The 17,565-nt window shown below is 39.6% G+C and overlaps 1 protein-coding gene and 1 pseudogene across 1 annotated transcript in view; one reads left to right on the top strand and one right to left on the bottom strand.

Annotated features, from left to right (window-relative positions):
• The window catches only part of TAFA4 (TAFA chemokine like family member 4), a 269,005-nt gene that overhangs the window by 102,405 nt on the left and 149,035 nt on the right, over positions 1 to 17,565 (top strand). The gene's annotated exons all lie outside the window — the stretch shown is intronic.
• On the bottom strand, positions 10,878 to 11,213 carry LOC130017335 (ATP synthase F(0) complex subunit C2, mitochondrial-like; annotated as a pseudogene).

Below are 17,565 nucleotides of genomic sequence, written 5' to 3' on the forward strand. Positions count from 1 at the left end.
TACACTATTAATGTTTAGCTCCAAAGCCTGCTTGTTATGAATTACCTTTTTTGTTTTGGACAGTTGGGGATCTTGCATGGTGATAATATTATTAGTCTTAAGAATAATTTCACCTTGAACTGGGAGTCCTGCTATAACTGAAATGCAGAGCTCTTTTTGTCACATCTTTTGGGTCTTTCCCTGCCTGAGCCTTCCTTGGAAATCCTTTGTTTAAAAGCTGTCACTTTTGCACGTTTGAGCTTCTTATTATTTTATATTTCTAGAATGTAATTGCTATTTATATTTCACTGAACTTATTTAGGCATCCTAAGTGTGTCTGTTGACAGATAGGTGACATGGTCTTCATAGGACAAGGACTTTGTTTATGGCTCTGTTCCTTCGCCAAGAACTGGGATCCTCTAGTCTGCAGTCTGTCTGCTGGTCAGATCTGCTCCGAAGCTTGTCTAATTCTCCGCAGCTTGTCTAATTCTTGGCTAATTCTCATACTGCCCAGGAATCAGGAATGCATTTTACAATTTTTTTTGTGGGTGTCTTCCAAATGGTGCTCAACTGGACTAGAGGTTCAATGCCAGGGTTGTTTCTGGGGCTTATCAGTGCTGGGATTATCTGTGCCACCCCAGTAATGACTGGGGGTCTCCAGGGGAATACTGGTGTTGTACAAGGACTGCCAGAAATGCTCTCAGAAATGGGATCAGCTGCATGCATCTTAACCCCTGCATGCACCTGTACCATCTCTTTGACCCCTCACACCCCTCTTTAATTCCAAGCCTATATTTACTCTCTCAGTATTTGCAATAAGCTGAATTTTGTCAGACCTTCCTGATACTGATGAAATTATAGGTTGTTCCTGGGACAGAGATCTCGAACGAACTTCTATTTTCTTGTGCATGGCTAATTCTCATTCTGCTAATAAGAAGAAGTAAGAAGCCTGACAGCAGGGTAGTACACCTCTTCAGCCTTCTCTGCTGATTCTCATTTTTCAACACTAAGATAAAAAAAATCCTTTGCTAAAATAGGTTTCTGGTAATAATGTTGAATATTGTTAGAAAACAGTAATTTGCATATGATTCTTCTGACACAGAGCAGAGAGTGATTTGGGAGGTGTTGTTTTTTCTTTCAGTATCACAAATAAATTTAAAGAGGACTTTGTGAAGAAGACAAATAATATGATTACCCTGAAATGGAACTCTCTCAGGAAGAGTGATGCTGAGTGGCCGAGAGTCTGGCTTTTGATCCTTGAGATCCTTGAGACCCAGCACAGCTACTGAAGCAACAAAGAAACGAACTTGAGCAGTCATATAGATTTCTTTATCCTTTCTCTGCATCCTTGCCTCCACTGACCTAATTATGTCACCTACCACCCAACTCAGTACCTCGGCAAAATTGCCACATGACATGTGGGTTTTGTAGTGGAATTTCTCATGGCAGTTTTTCTCCTTTGTGCTGCAGAGAAATTTGATTGCAACACATATGACTAGCTTAGGTGGAGAAGCTAAACTATTTGGGGATTTATGTATTCATCATCTTTATTGCTATTATACCACTTAGAAGGGAACTATATTTTCTTCTGCCTTATCCCTCTCTCTCATTTCTTCTGCCTTGTCCCCCTCTCTCATTTATTTAACAAATACTTGTTTTGTCTTTTTTTTGTCTGTTTAGCCAGTGCTCAGGGGCTAATCCTAACGCTGCGCTCAGGAGTGGTGCTCAGGGGCTCGTAGGTGGTAATAGGGATTCATGCCAGTGTTCACTGTGTTGCAGGGAAGATCTTCTACCCCCATGTTCTAAGGCTGCTCAGCAAATGGTTGAATATAGACTGTTTCAGGTGTTGGTTTTGTTCTGGGGAAACGGTTTCAAGAACTTGGTTTTGTTTTGTGGCCACACCCAGCAGGGTATATTCTTGGCTTTGTACTCAGGGATCACCACTGGTGGGCTCAAGGAACATATGCAATGTCCCTTACCCCACGCCCCCCCCCCTTTTTTTTGGAACAATCCCTGAACAACAAGCTGGGAGTATTCTCTGAGCACTATGTATCGTATTTTATATTTATAAATAATTTTTTATTTCACTTATTTGTGACGCTGAAATAAAAAAAAATACCTACCAAATCACTCTCTGCTCAGTGTCAGAAGAATCACATGCAAATTACTATTTTCTAATAAGATACTACGTATTACTGCTGCCCCCTTGGTTTGCTGGGGCTGTGTAGAGTCACAGTATATTTTCAATGAGCTGGCAGAAAATTTCAGCTGCCTCTGGGCCATAGACCCATGGTTGACCAGCACTGTGCTTGGGCCTGGTTTCTCAGCAGGGGATTGCCTCTTGGGCTGACTTTTGGAGGTTGTCATCAACAAGTCTTCAAGGTAAGACTGCAAAGGGTTCGTGGTCACCTCAGTGAAGTGTGGGCGAGACTGCCAGGGACTATGATATGTGTGCTAGGTTTCTGAAGAGGAGGACAGCAGCTCTTCATGGGAAGCCTCCTGCTTCTGCTCCTTAGATCTTGAATGAAAAAAACCCAGAGGAGAGAACAGGGGAAGCCCCCACTTCAGCTCATACCTGCCTGTTCCCCATCTCCAGGGGCCATCCTGCCTCAAAGCACCCATTTTCCCACTTGGGCCACTAACCATATGTACTGCATGTGATCCCTGGGATGGAACCCGGGTCGCCCACATGCAAGAAAAACACCCTACATGCTAGGCAAGCAATGGATATATTAAGAAAAAGTGAACACCACATGGTGATAAGTTCTAAGAAAAAAAAAAGAACATGGAATCGAGGAATTTAGAGACAGATTCTGTGGGGATGGTAGCTCTTTAGAAAAATGGTCTTTGGGAAAGGCTCTACTGGTACCATTTGGAAAAAAAACTGAGGGGCAGATAGCCCAAATGCAAAGGCTCTGAGGGAGTAAGATGCAAGATCTTGGATTGTTTTAAGCTTGAGGACTTTATCTAACTTACACTTTAAAAGGGCTGGAGTTATAGCACAGCGGGTAGGGCATTTGCCTTGCATGTGGCCAACCCGGGTTCAATTCCTCTGTCCCTCTCAGAGAGCTCTGCAAGGTACCGAGAGTATCTTGCCTGCACGGCAAAGCCTGGCAAACTACCCGTGACGTATTCAATATGTCAAAAACAGTAACAAGTCTCACAATTTGTTGTGAGACATTACTGGTGTCCGCTCAAGCAAATCGATGAACAACGGGAGTACAGTGCTACAGTGCTACACTTTAAAAATCATTCTGGGCACTGGAGAGATATCAAAGAATTTAAGGCACTTGCATGCAGCTGACCCTGGCTTAATCCCCAGGACCCACATATGGTCCCCTGAGCACTGCCAGGCGTGATTTTCTAGCACAGAGCCAGGAGTAAGCCCTGAGCACTGCCGGGCTTGGTTCCAAAACAAAATTTTTCTGACTGGTATGTTGATATTCAGAAGAGTAAGAACAGAATGAGGGAGACCCAGTTGGAGGTAATTAAAGCAATTATGACATGAGATACGGGTGACTAGGATGAAGGTAGTAATAGTGGAGCAGTTAAAAACTGGGTAAACTCTGGCAATAGGGAAACAGCTCAAAAGGCTGAAACTCCTGTCTGGTAAGCCTGGTTGGGACTCAGTTTGATCCCCAGAATCTTGCCTCAGCACCTCCGGGTGTGGTTCTGTGGTGTTGGTTCAGAACAGCACTGCACTGGGTGCCGCCCATGCGTTGTAAGCCCAGGCCACCGACAAAATAAGGAAATTGAGCAAATGCTGAAAATGTCAGGAAATAGCGTCAACACATTATTGACAGATGGAATGTCGGTTGTAAGACAAAAAGAAGCATCAAGGATAATGTCAATATGCTGTCTGTGTTTCCCTTGAGATATTTAATGGCTTAGGTGTTTAGTTCATTAACATTTGTGAATGATGTGAGATAGGGGTACAGTTTCTTTTATTTCCTCTTTTGTATTTTGCATGTGAATATCCAGTTTTTCCCAGCACAGTGTGTTAAAGGACTTTGCTTGCTCTACGCAATGCACCCGTCTTCTTTGTTATAACTCAGCCTGACTCGTCTGAAGGTTTACTTCTGGGATTTCAGTTCTGTCCTACTGTTGTGAGAGCTTGCCTTCATTTTAGTACCACAGAGTTTTATTATTGTGTGCTAATTACTGTAGCTTTATAGTATGGTTTAAAGTCAAGAAATAAAATGCCCCATTTTATTTTTTTCTCAGAATTGCTTTGGCTATTTAGTGATTTTTGTGGTTCTTGACAAAATTTTGCATTTATTTTTTCTGTTTCTTTAAAAAATATTATTGGAAGTTTGATAGGAACTGAAATAAATCTGTATATTATTTTGGGCAGGATGGTCATTTTAACAAGTTAAATTTTCCAACCTAGGAACATGTAATATTTTCCTACATTTTTGTGTTTTCAAAGTGACATCATTTTGTATGTATAATTTTTCACCTTTTTTGTCAAGTAGATTCCTAGCTACTAGAGCTTCTTGGATAGCATTGCACATGGAAATGTTTCCATTCTGTTTTGCATCATCGTTTGCATACAGAACCAGATTTTTTTTTCTTTTTTAAAACTGCTTTTATAACCAGCCACTTTACTGTTATAGGTCTATTTATAGGAATTTTTTAATAGGAAAGTTTTGTTGTATCTTTCAGGTTTTCTATGCATGATATAATAATGTTATTTGTGAATAAAGATAGTTTCATTTTTTTCTGATTTGAATCCCTTATTTTTTCTTGCCTAATTGTTGTGTCTAGAACTTCCATTTCTAGTGGAGTAATAGTGGTGAGAGTAGACATCTCATCTTGTGTCTGATCTTTGAGAAAAGGCCTTCAGTATTTTTGTTACTGAGTGTGATGCTGGAGCAATAGCACAGCGGGTAGGGCATTTGCCTTGCATGCGGACAACCAGGCCGACCCGAGTTCATTTTCTCTCCCCCTCTCAGAGAGCCCGGCAAGCTACCGAGAGTATCTTGCCTGCACGGCAAAGCCTGGCAAGCTCCCTGTGACGTATTCGATATGCCAAACACAGTAACAACAAGTCTTACAATGGAGACATTACTGGGCCTGCTTGAGCAAACTGATGAACAATGGGAGGACGGTGCAGTGCAGTGAAGAGTGTGATGCTAGCTGTGTTTATATGACCTTTACAATATTAATTTCCCTCTAACCTCATTAGCCAAGTGATTTTATTATAAATGTGTATTGACTCTTGTAGAACCCTATATAACTTTTTTTATGATAATTATCTTTATTTTTACTTTTATTAGTGTGTGTATCACACTGATTTGTTTACATATTTGAACCATTCTTACATTCTTGGGATAAATTCGACTTGATTGTGTTGTATTATCCTTTTAAAGTATTGATGAACTCGATTCACTGAGACTTCACTGAGCATCTTTTGTTTTGTTCATCAGGATTATTGAGATATTATTTTCTATTTTAATAAAGTCTTTGGTCTTAGTATTAAGGTGATGATTATCTCATAGAAATTGAAAGAATACCTTGTTCTTTGACTGTCTGGAAGAGCTTGAGATAAAAAGGTGGTAGGTCCTTTTTTTAAAGGTTTGGAGAAACTCATTAGTAAATCTGTCTCTGTATTTTCAGGCTCAAGCTGATGTGGGGATTGTTCTGTGGTCTGATCTTACATCAGGCTTAGGCTTTAACCAAATGTTCAGCTGTTTAAGCAAGGACCAGATGTGTACAGATGCTAATGGTAGGTTTGTTACCTTTAGTCTTTGCAAGCTCTTGATGATTCTATGCTCATAAGCCTACAGTTGGTTAGATACAACTGGGAAAGTGCTTCTGTTTTGCCTAGGGCAGCTGTCACTCAGACTACTTTGCCCTTGGCTTAGAATGGCAAAATTTTCATGTGAGTTATTTCTGTTCAGAAAGTGACCATATCTCTCTGACTGGCCTGCAGGGGCCAGTACATGTACACTTACATTAGTTCAATAATTCCCAGTGTTGGCTATCTTGTCTAGCCTAGTTCTTGCTTCCCTATCAGTTTTTATAGAGGTTTTGTGTTTTTCTTTCTTAACCATGTCTTTTATTTTTTTCTGACTCATAAAATCCTTACTTACTTTGCTTAATTTCCAAGTGTTTGTGTCCTCCCTCCAACCCTATTTCTGATTAATTTTCATTATCAAAGCATTGTGGTTTGAGAGGTTCATACTATTTCTATCTTCTTGATTTCCTGTAGATTTTTTTTTGACCCTGACATCACATATGGTCCCTGGAGCATCACTGGGAACAACCTCTCAGCACAGAATCAGTAGTAGCCCCTGGAGCCGTGGGTGTGTCCCCTCTCTCCCTCAAAAAGACCCCTGAGAATTGTTTTATAGAACATGCTTACCATGGTATGGGTAAGAATGGTGGTGACGTGTGGGTTGAGGGGGAGGGACTTTCTGGTGAAAGGTGAGAGGTTGGAGTTTTGTATGCATGAAATTCTATATTAACAGTATTGTACACATTGGTGCCAAAAACTAAAAAAAATTAAAAATTAAAATGACAGTTACATTCACCCTTGGGATGCAAGAAACAGTGGGGATGAAATTTCCGTGGAGATTTCAGAAGGGACCCTGGCTTATTTATTGCAGCATTTTATATATAATAGCTAAAATATGGATACTTCAACAGAAGGAAGTGTTCATTAATAGTTGATTTGGTAAATCGTCTATATTTAGATAAACCATAGAGGTAGATTTATGTATAGATCACCTACATTCATGTTTATATTTTATACAAAGCATAAAACTCTCCATAACAAAACAGAAAATGCAAAGCAAATTAAATGAGAAAAAATAAGGCAACTATTTGATGATTTCACTTACATGTACAATGTAAGAATACAAAAGGCACACTAGACAAAAAGGACATACTAGCAGATATTGATAATAGAGTTCAGATTAACTGAGTGGAAGGTGTGAACAGAGGGAGAAAAGTTAAATATGGAAAAATAGAGTAAAATTAGAATTTAAAATTTAATATATCAAAATGGATACATAAAAAGAAAGAACTACCTGAAGACATTCCAATGAGAAAAGGACCCACAGACCATAAAATAAATATTAAACCCAAAGATGAATGAGCCTTCGGAACAGAGAAATAATGCTGTGGGTAAGGGTCTTGTTTTGCATGCAACCTACTCGAGTTCAATCCCAGACATCCCTTATGGTCTCCTGAGCACTGCCAGGAGAGATACCTGAGTACAGAACCCTGAAGTATTGCTGATGTGGCCCCAAACAGAAACAAAACAAAAAGAAAAATAAATGAGTCTAGAAAGTTGCAGACAGTGTAACATCTGAAAGATAAGAAAATGAGGGGCATGTTAGGAGTCTTATACATAACAGACACCCCAAATTATAGGTTATTAGACTTTGAAGACTAGCAGGACTGAATTCTGTTTGGCTATGTGACTTTGAATTCTGAACTAAAAAATTCAATATCTTTATTTCTTACACTAGAGAGGATGTTTTATATTCATTGGATTATTTTTACCACAGAGTATGGTTGGAAATACAGATAGTGTGAAAGGCAGAATAATGATTTCTCAAAGAGATCCATATCATAATCTTTGGAACCTGTGGATATGTTATCATACATGGTCAAAGGGACTTTGTGTATGTGATTAAATTAGGGATTTTGAAATGGAGAGATTTTCCTGTATTATCCAGGCAGGTATACTGTAAATACTAAGATTATTACAAAAGGAAGGCAGGAAATCGGAGTCAGAGGGAATGTAATGACAAAGCAATGGTGGAGATGATGTGTTTGCTGACTTTGAAGATGGAAGGGACTAGGAACTAAGAAATATGGGCAGTTCTGGTGGAAACCGTGAGGGAATGGAATTTCCATGAGAATCCAGAAGGAATCTGCCCTGTAGGGACTTGATATTATGCCACTAAAAGCTATTTTGTTCTTTAAAATGTTACTGGGGGAACCTTAGGTATGTAATGTTACTGTACTATACCCACTGCAAAATGCCAATATTCCTTCATCACTGTCCCTTGGTTCCTTCTCATTGTTGTTCCTTCCTCTCTACCTTATTTCCCCACCCGCTTCTTGGTAACCTTGCCAGAGTCTAAGATTTTATTTTCATTGGACATATTTCTGATTTGTCTCTTCATTTGTCAGACAAGAGTGGAATCTGATGATATGATACTATACTTAGAGAACCCAATAACCTCCACCAAAAAACTCCTAGAAACAATAGACTTGTATAATAAAGTTGCAGGCTATAAAATCAATACCTAAAAGTTCATGGCTTTCCTATACGCAAACAGTGAGAGAGAAGAAAGCTACATGAAAAAAACAATCCCATTCACAGTTGTGCCCCAGAAAATCAAGAACCTAGGAATCAGCTTAACTAAGGAAGTAAAGGACCTGTACAAAGAAAACTACAAAACGCTACTTCAGGAAATAAAAGAGGACATGAGGAAATGGAAAGATATCCCCTGCTCATGGGTCAGGAGACTTAACATTGTCAAAATGGTAATACTACCAAAAGCTTGTATAAATTCAATGCAATCCCTATAAGGATACCCATGACATTCTTCAAATAAATGGAGCAAACACTCCTGAAATTTATATGGAACAATAAGCCCCCACGAATAGCTAAAGCAATTCTTGGGAAAAAGAAAATGGGAGGAATCAACCTCCCTAACTTCAAACTCTACTACAAAGCAGTAATAACTAAAACAGCATGGTACTGGAACAAAGGAAGAACGGCAGACCAGTGGAACAGGGTTGAATACACTGACATCTCCCCTCAATCATATGATCATCTAATCTTTGATAAAGGTGCAAGAAATGTGAAGTGGAGTAAGGAAAGCCTCTTTAACAAATTGTGCTGGCATCACTGGATGGCTATATACAAAAAAATGGGCTCAGAACTCTGCCTAACACCATGTACAAAAATAAGATCAAAATGGATTAAAGACCTCAACATCAGACCAGAAACCATAAGGTACATTGAAGACAAAGTTGGCAAAACCCTCCATGACATTGAAGCTAATGGTATTTTCAAAGATGCCATGCCACTGGCCAAGCAAGTGAAAACAGAGATAGACAAATGGGACAATCTTAAACTAAGAAGCTTCTGCACCTCCAAAGAAACAGTGACCAAAATACAAAGACAGTCTACAGAATGGGAAAGGATATTCACCGAATACACATCTGACAAGGGGTTGATATCAAGGATATACAAAGTACTGGTTGAACTTCATAAGAAGAAAACATCCAACCCCATCCAAAAATGGGGCAATGAAATGAACAGAAACTTTCTCAAAGAAGAAACCCGAATGGCAAAAAAGCACATGAGAAAATGCTCTACATCATTAATCATCAGGGAGATGCAGATCAAAACCACAATGAGATACCATCTCACACCTCAGAGACTGGCCCACATTCAAAAGAACAAAAGTAACTGATGCTGGTGCAGATGTGGCAAGAAAGGGACACTCCTTCACTGTTGGTGGGAATGCCGACTGGTTCAACCCTTTTGGAAAACAGTATGGACGATTCTCAAAAAATTAGAAATTGAGCTCCCATTTGACCCAGCAATACCACTCCTGGGAATATATCCCAGAGAGGCAAAAATGTGTAGTCGAAGTGACATCTGCACTTGTTTGTTCATTGCAGCACTCTTTACAATAGCCAGAAACTGGAAGAAACCTGAATGCCCGAGAACAGATGACTGGTTAAAGAAACTTTGGTACATCTACACAATGGAGTACTATGTAGCTGTTAGAAAAGATGAAGTCATGAAATTTACATACAAGTGGTACAACATGGAAAGTATCATGCTAAGCGAAATGAGTCAGAAATGAGAGAGGGATAGACATAGAAAGATTGCATTCATCTGGGGGATATAAAGTAACAAAATATGAGATTAATACCTAAGAATAGCTGAGATCAGCACCAGGAGGATTACTCCATAGCTTAGAGGCCAGCCAGGCATTCTAGGGGAAAGGGCAGCTCAGATAGAGAAGGGAGCACCAAATAAAGTGTGTTTGGAGGATCCTCCCAGGAGGGGAGATGCATGTTGAAAGTAGACTATGGACTACTGAACATGTTTGCCACTCAATGCCTCTTTTGCAGACCACAACACCCAAAAGGAGAGAGAGAACAAAGGGGAATGCCCTGCCACAGATGCAGGGTGGGATGGGGGGGGTGGGGGTGGGAGGGATATTATCCATGGTGGTGGATAATGGGCACTGATGGAGGGATGGGTATTTGATCATTGTATAATCGAAACCCAAGCACAAAAAATTGTAAATCTACAACTGTGCCTCATGGTGTTTCACTAATAGAAAGAAAAAAAAGAGTGGAATCTGATCATTTATCTTTCTGACTTAATTCACTTGATGAGAATACCTTCTGGTTCTATGTGGTAGCAAAATGCAAGATGTCATACTTTCTTATATGCCTGACTGGGAACACCTGTAAAGGTGATTAGAGGCTTCCCCAAAAGGCTCCATCACTCTTGGAGAGTCTGGCAAGCTACTGAGAGTATCCCGCCCAAATGGCAGAGCCTTGCCAAGCTACCTATTCGTGGCGTACTCAATATGCCAAAAACACTAACAATGATGGTCCTCATTTCCCTGACCGTGTAAGAGCCCCCAATATGCCATCGGGATACACTAGCACATGACAGGGACAAATGGAGATGTTACTGGAACCCACTCGAGCAAATCGATGAACAATGGGATGACAGTGACAGTGATAGTAATTCTGTTAATTTTTTTCTTATTAATACTTGTTTTCACTCTGTCAAATACTGAGACAACTATTTTCCCCAGGGAGCCTGGAAAAGTTCAGAAAGATGAGCATACAAGGCAGAGGATACCCAAGAGAAATAGCTCTGGGAGCTGGAAATGGCTCCTTCACATGGCAAAGAGGATGACAAAGGACACTATCAGGCAGAAGAGCCCCATTCCCTCCCAGAGGGAATAGAAGACACAGCATGGCGGAGGACAAGAGCTGTTGCTTCAGGGAAGGGTTCCTGGCATCACCAAGGATGGGGATTTCAAACAGACTCAACCCCAGCTCCAGAGCCAGCCACCCCACTGTGGCAGCCCGAGCCCCTGCTGTGTCAGTGTCCCTGAAATGGCGCTGGTTTGGAAGCTGAGGCTCGTGTCAGATAAAGTCAGGGGACGTGGGGCTGCCAAGCTGCTGAGACTCTCATCTGTCCCTGGTGGAGACATACATTTCCAAGGCATGATGAGAGGTTTGCAGGAAAATTGCTCCAATTTTATTAATAGAAGACTCAGAGGGCTGTTTTAATTTTTTGAGAAGTTTCCGTACTATTTTTCATAGATGCTGAACTTTAGCTAGAGTCTCACCTTATTGCATTCTCACCAGGATAGGTTGTTTCTGGACTTTTTGATATTGGCCACTCTCACTGATATGAACTGAAATCTTATTGTCATTTTGATTTTCATTTTCCTGGTAAGGGATGCTGAACACTTTTTTTTTCACATGCCTGCTAGCTATCTGTATGTTTTCTTTGGGGGAAGTGTCTGATCAACTATTCTTTCCCATTTTTGATGGGTTGGTTTGTATTTTTGTTGTTGCTAAGTTTTGGGAGTGCTTTGCATATTTTTGACATTAGTTCTTTCTCAGATATATGATGTGAAAATATTCTCTCCCATTCAAGAGCCGTAGTTTCTTTCACAGTGCTTAATATAGTCCTATTCAATTTTTGTTTTCTTTGCCAGTGGGATGGAATAACTCTAAAGTTAATGTCATGGAGAATTCTGCCCATGTTTTCCTCAGTGTATTTTATAAATTTATGTCTAACATCAGATCTGTGCCCACTTTCAATTATGTATTCTGTGAGATAGTGTTTTCTTTTCAATTTGGCCATTTGTCATTCACTTAACTTCTTGGGTCTTTTGTTATAAATTTCTGTGCGTATATCTGAGGTTTGACTTCTGTGCTCTCAATTCTATTCTGTTGGTCTGAGAGTATATTTTAATTTTATTAACAAACTGTTTTAATTACTATGGTTTTATATGTTAGGCCTAAATCAGGGATTGCAGTGCTTCTTTCTTTTTTGCCTAGAATTTACTTGATTAGTTAGGGATTTTTTGGTTCCATTAAAATTTTAGCAGTATTAGTCCATCTTAGAAAAAAACCTTTATATACTTATCGTTAGGTATGATTTTAGCTGTGGGTTTGTTTCATATGATCATTACATACAATGTGGCTGGACGCTAGCCTCAGGCAACCACAGGCTCATGTCTGAGCTCACAAAGCAGTGCAGAGAAGCAATAAAGGAAGACCTTAAAGAGAGAAGAGCAGCAGTGCTGGCCAATGCAGGAGAAGCTGGGAAAAGCATTTGCAATGCCCGCCTGTCTTTCACCAACTACAAGACCAAGATGACTGCCTTCCAACATCCTGATGGATCTATCACATCTTCCAGAAGTGCAATGGAGAAGATTATCCATGATTTCTACTCGGATCTCTTCAATAGCCTCATCCACCTGCCCACATACCAAATTCCACAGGATGGATATGTCTTTCCCAACATTCTTCCTTTGGAAATGAGACACCACATTTTGTTGTTAAAGAAGTGAGCAGCACCCAGCCCAGATAAGGTTAGACCCGTACACCTGAAGAATCTGTCATCAGTACTCATCAATACACTTTCTTGGCTCTTCGCATGCTACCTGTCTAAATGCAAGGTTCTGTCCCAGTGGAAAACCAGCAGGACGGTTGTACTATACAAAAAGGGGGAACATCCACGACATTGGCAACTATCACCCAATCTGCCTGTCATCCATCGTCTACAAGCTGTTCACTCGAGTCATCCTGAATAGGATTGGCAGAACACTAATGAAGGACAACCATGCGAGCAAGCTGGGTTCTGAAAAGGATTCAGCATGATTGACCATATGCACACAGAAACCAAGCTCATTGAGTTTTCTCGGGAGTTCAAGATGCCGCTCTGTCTAATGTTCATTGATTTAAAGAAGGCCTTTTTTTCTGTTGAAACAGAAGGGGTCATTGAAGTCCTAGCCACACAGGGCTTTCAAACTCAATACATTAGAATCCTCTGTGAGCTATATTACAGATTAACCATCAGGATCTCACCAATCTACAAGGAAGCAGTCATCGATATCAAGAGAGGAGTTCGGCAGAGAGATACCATTTCACCAAAACTCTTCAGTCCCACCCTCGAGAGTATCAAGCAACAATTGGAATGGGAAGGAATGGGAGTGAAGACAGATGGTCAGCAACTACACAGCCTCCAATTCACTGATGACATCATTCTAATAACACCAAACATTAGCCAGGCAGCACAAATGCTGGCTGACTTCGACTGTGAGTGTGGAAAGGTCGGACTGCAGCCGAATCTCACGAAGACAATGTTTAAGAGAAATGGACTTGTTCCTGATGTTCCATTTGCTCTCAATGGAACGAACATCTCCGAATGCAGCAGTTATGTGTACGTAGGTTGAGAACTCAACAGGATGAATGACGTGGCACCTGAGTTGCACAGGAGAAAGAGAGCGGCATAGAATGCCTTTAAGAACATCAAAGAAATAGCTAAGAGGACGAAGAACCTCCGGCTCTGGGCACATCTCTTCGATGTTTGTTTGTTCTTGATGAAAGGCCTACGGACCATTGTCCTCATTAAGTTCTGGGATGTTAAAACTCCATCATTCTTCCTGCATTAACATATGTCTCAGAAACCTGGGCCCTATGAAAACAGGATGAGAACACTATTTGGGTCTCCAAAAGAGGAATAGAAAGAGCCATGCTTGGAGTATCACGCTTCACTCAAGTGAGAGAAGGAATACAGAGTTCCAACCTCTGTCAATGATCGAGAATCAGGGACACTGTCTCGTTTGCCAAGGCATCGAAAGTCAGATGGGCTGGACACAGAATGAGATTTGGAGATGACCAAATCAAACTAGAGCCGTTACTGACTGGATTCCACGGGACATCAAAAGATTGCGTGACCACCCACCTATGAGATGGTCAGACTTCTTCATCAAGACCCTGAACGAACAGTTTGAGGCCCTTTGTGTTCCTGGAGCAAGCAGATACCATTGGGCTACAGTAAGACACAGCAGGGATGAATGGAGACGTTACTGGCACCCACTTGAGCAATTGATGAGTAACGAGATGTCAACTGATCAAGTGATTAAAATGTGCAATAACAGAGATAACCTCATAGGTAATAAATTTAGAGTTCATTATTCTAACAGTATAAAACTTAAAATATTTGTCTAGAAATATAAATTGCTGGCAGTATGATTTTGTCTTTTTGTTCTTAACTACAAACATTTGAAATAGTGAGATATGAAATTATACAGAAATCTATTTTATCTACAAACTCAGAAATAAACTCCCAAAATTTAAAAATGTGGTATTTTGGGTCACAAACAACAGTGCTTAAGGCTTCTTTCTGGTTCTGCACTCATGAGTTACTCTTGGCAATGCTCAGGGAACCATATGTAATGCTGGGGATTGAACCCCAGTTGGCCCTGTGCAATGTAAGTACCCTACCTATTGTACTATCTTTGCAAAATAAAAATAAATACATTTCAAAGTTTGTGAACCATGGACATTATAAACTATTTATGCTAGAGCACATGAAGGTACAAATTTATTTAATATACACAAACTTTATAAGTACAGTGCAAATGGTCCTGCAAATTATTTTACTCACTACTGTGTGGTTATTTCAAGTCAATATTTACAAATTCACTGTCACTGTCCTCCTGTTGTTCATCGATTTGCTCGAGCAGGCCCAGTAACATTGTGAGACTTGTTACTGTGTTTGGCATATTGAGTATGTCTTGGGTAGCTTGCCAGACCTTGCTGTGTGGGTGAGATTCTCTCGGTAGCCTGCCGGGCTCTCTGAGAGTGGAGGAAGAATCGAACTCAGGTTGGCCATGTCGGCCGCGTGCAAGGCAAACGCCCTACCTGCTGTGCTAATTAAAACATTTAAAAAATTTTATAATGCCAACACTTGGCTGAAAAGCATAGCCCAAAATCGATAACTTCTGATCTACTGCCAAAATATGCCAATCTATTAAATTAGGTACAAATGAGAGATGGTCCTGAAGAAATAAGCCTACATCAAAGCAGCAATAAGAGTTGACAGTAGATTTATGAAACATGAAGACAATTTCATTTGATTTTTTATTCATGATAAAAGTCCTAGAGGATGTGCATTATGAATTGTATGATTTCTTTAGGTACCCATGCTTGAAATCCATACCATTGCCACCTTGAATTTAATCTTACTACAAAGACTGAAGTCATGCCCAATAACTACACTTCACTCAGGTGATTTTCCCATATATAACTTTTCATCCAAAAGAAAAATCAGAAAATATTGACATGTTTAAGCCATGGTAAGTATCTAATAGCCCTCAGTCTTCTATTTAAAGTCATTGCTGTCAAATCTATCACTTACAGAGATATTTGCAAGTGCTTCTCCAGTAAATCTGTGATAGAAACTGCCTGTAGAAAAGCTTTACTGGTATTAATTTTGAAATCCTGTTGAGCCTCGTGTTAACAAAATAAAAATATATTATGTTCACTTTTCTTTTCCTATGACAGCCTTGAAAATCTACTTGCTTACTTGTGGATGACTGAGCTATATCTATAAATGATTCGTTAAAAATAAATATTGACTACTTTAAAAAATGCAAAGCAAATGGTAAGGAGGCTATAAAATGTTATTGAGTCACCAGTTAAACAACCATCTGCATACCTACTCTGTGCAAGGCAATGAGCGGGTTTAAGTCTCAGGCTCTCACCAGATAAACTACTTAGTAGCACTGTAGCACTGTCCTCCTGTTCATCGATTTGCTTGAGCGGGCACCAGTAACATCTCCATTGTGAGACTTGTTGTTAACTGTTTTTGGCATATCAAATACGCTACAGGAAGCTTGCCAGGCTTTGCCATGCGGTGGGATATTCTTGGCAGCTTGCTGGGCTCTCTGAGAGGGACGGAGGAATTGAACCCTGGTCGGCCACGTGCAAGGCAAATTTCCTACCCATTGTGCAAATTTTGTTTAGTTTTGTGAACAAAAGTAATAAACACTTCTATCTCCCATACCAGTTGTTGTAGATATATTGAAAATATTTTTATGCTCACTATTTCTTTGTTATTAGAGTAGTTATTAGACAAAGATCAAGATCTTTTTATACATTACTAGAAGCTCAAAGATAACTGTAACAAAGTTTTATTTTTTATATATTTGGCAGTTTCTATTTTAATATAATGGGTTCCTAAGGCAAAGAGAAACAATTTCCTCTTATAAATTAAATGTTTAATTATGAAACGTCAGGGATATTACTAGATTTGCAAGCACATGTCTTCAAATAAGAGGCTCTAGGTTTATCCCCAGTACCTCATACCCTCTGAGTACAGTCATGTGCATCCTTCCAGTAACAGCAACCAAAAACAAATATAGAACATAATGAGAGCAATGGTCCATAGGCCTTTTATCAAGAAGAAACTAGTTTGACAAGCCCTTAGCTAGACTCATTAAAAAATAGCAAGAGAATACTAATCAATTGGATCAAAATTAAAGGGAAAAAGCTATAAGCAATGCCATAAACCACTAAAGGTCATATGAGGTTATCTTGAATAACTCATACCATTAAATGAAAAACCCAGAAGAAATAGATGCATTTTTAGAAAATAACTTACCAGTACTGAATATGAGGAAAGAGAAAAACCTAACCAGAACAACTACTAGTATGGAAATTGAAACAGTAATCAAAAGTCTTCAGCAAAACTATGACAGAGATTCAGACAGATTTGCCAGTATGTTCTTTCATACCTTAGAAGAAAGCTGTTACCCACCCTTCTCAAGCTTTTCTAGATAACTGAAATAACAGCATTTGCTTTTAGTGGTGTTTTTTGATTCCAATACTACCGTAATATCAAAAAACATGACTAGAAACAAAAATAAAACTAAAATCCTTGATGAGCAAAAAATGGAAAGATTCTTATACCTTATACCTTAGCAATTTGAATCCAACAATACATAGTCAATTCAGTAATACATTAGAAGAATTATATACCATGATTAATAGGATTTATTTGCGGGGTGCAAGAATGCTTTATTACATGCCAACACGATATCAACAAAGGGAAAAATTTAAATCATAGAAGATATCAATAGTACAAAGAAAGCTTTTGAGAAGTTTTGACACCCCAGGCCAGAGAGATTCTACAGTAAGTAAGGCACTTATTGCATGCAGCTGACCTGGATTTGATCACTAACACCAATAAAGTCCCCAGATCACCATTAAAAGTGATCCCTGAGGGAAGAGTCAGGGGTCCTGAGCATGGCCCTCAAAGAAAAAAAAAGATTTAAGACCAATTTATGATTGTCTAAAAACTCTCAAGAAAACTGCTTTAAAAGGAACATGCCTCAATATAGTGATGATCACTTGATCACATGACATCCCGTTACTCATTGATTTGCTTGAGTAGGTGCCAGTAACATCTTCATTCATCCCTGTTTCGTGGTACTGTAGCCCAATGGCGTCTGCTCACTCCAGGAACACAAAGAGCCTCAAAACGTTTGTTAAGGG

The sequence above is a fragment of the Sorex fumeus genome, unplaced genomic scaffold, assembly GCF_029834395.1.
Source record: "Sorex fumeus unplaced genomic scaffold, SorFum_2.1 ptg000191l, whole genome shotgun sequence".
NCBI classification, from domain to species: domain Eukaryota; kingdom Metazoa; phylum Chordata; class Mammalia; order Eulipotyphla; family Soricidae; genus Sorex; species Sorex fumeus.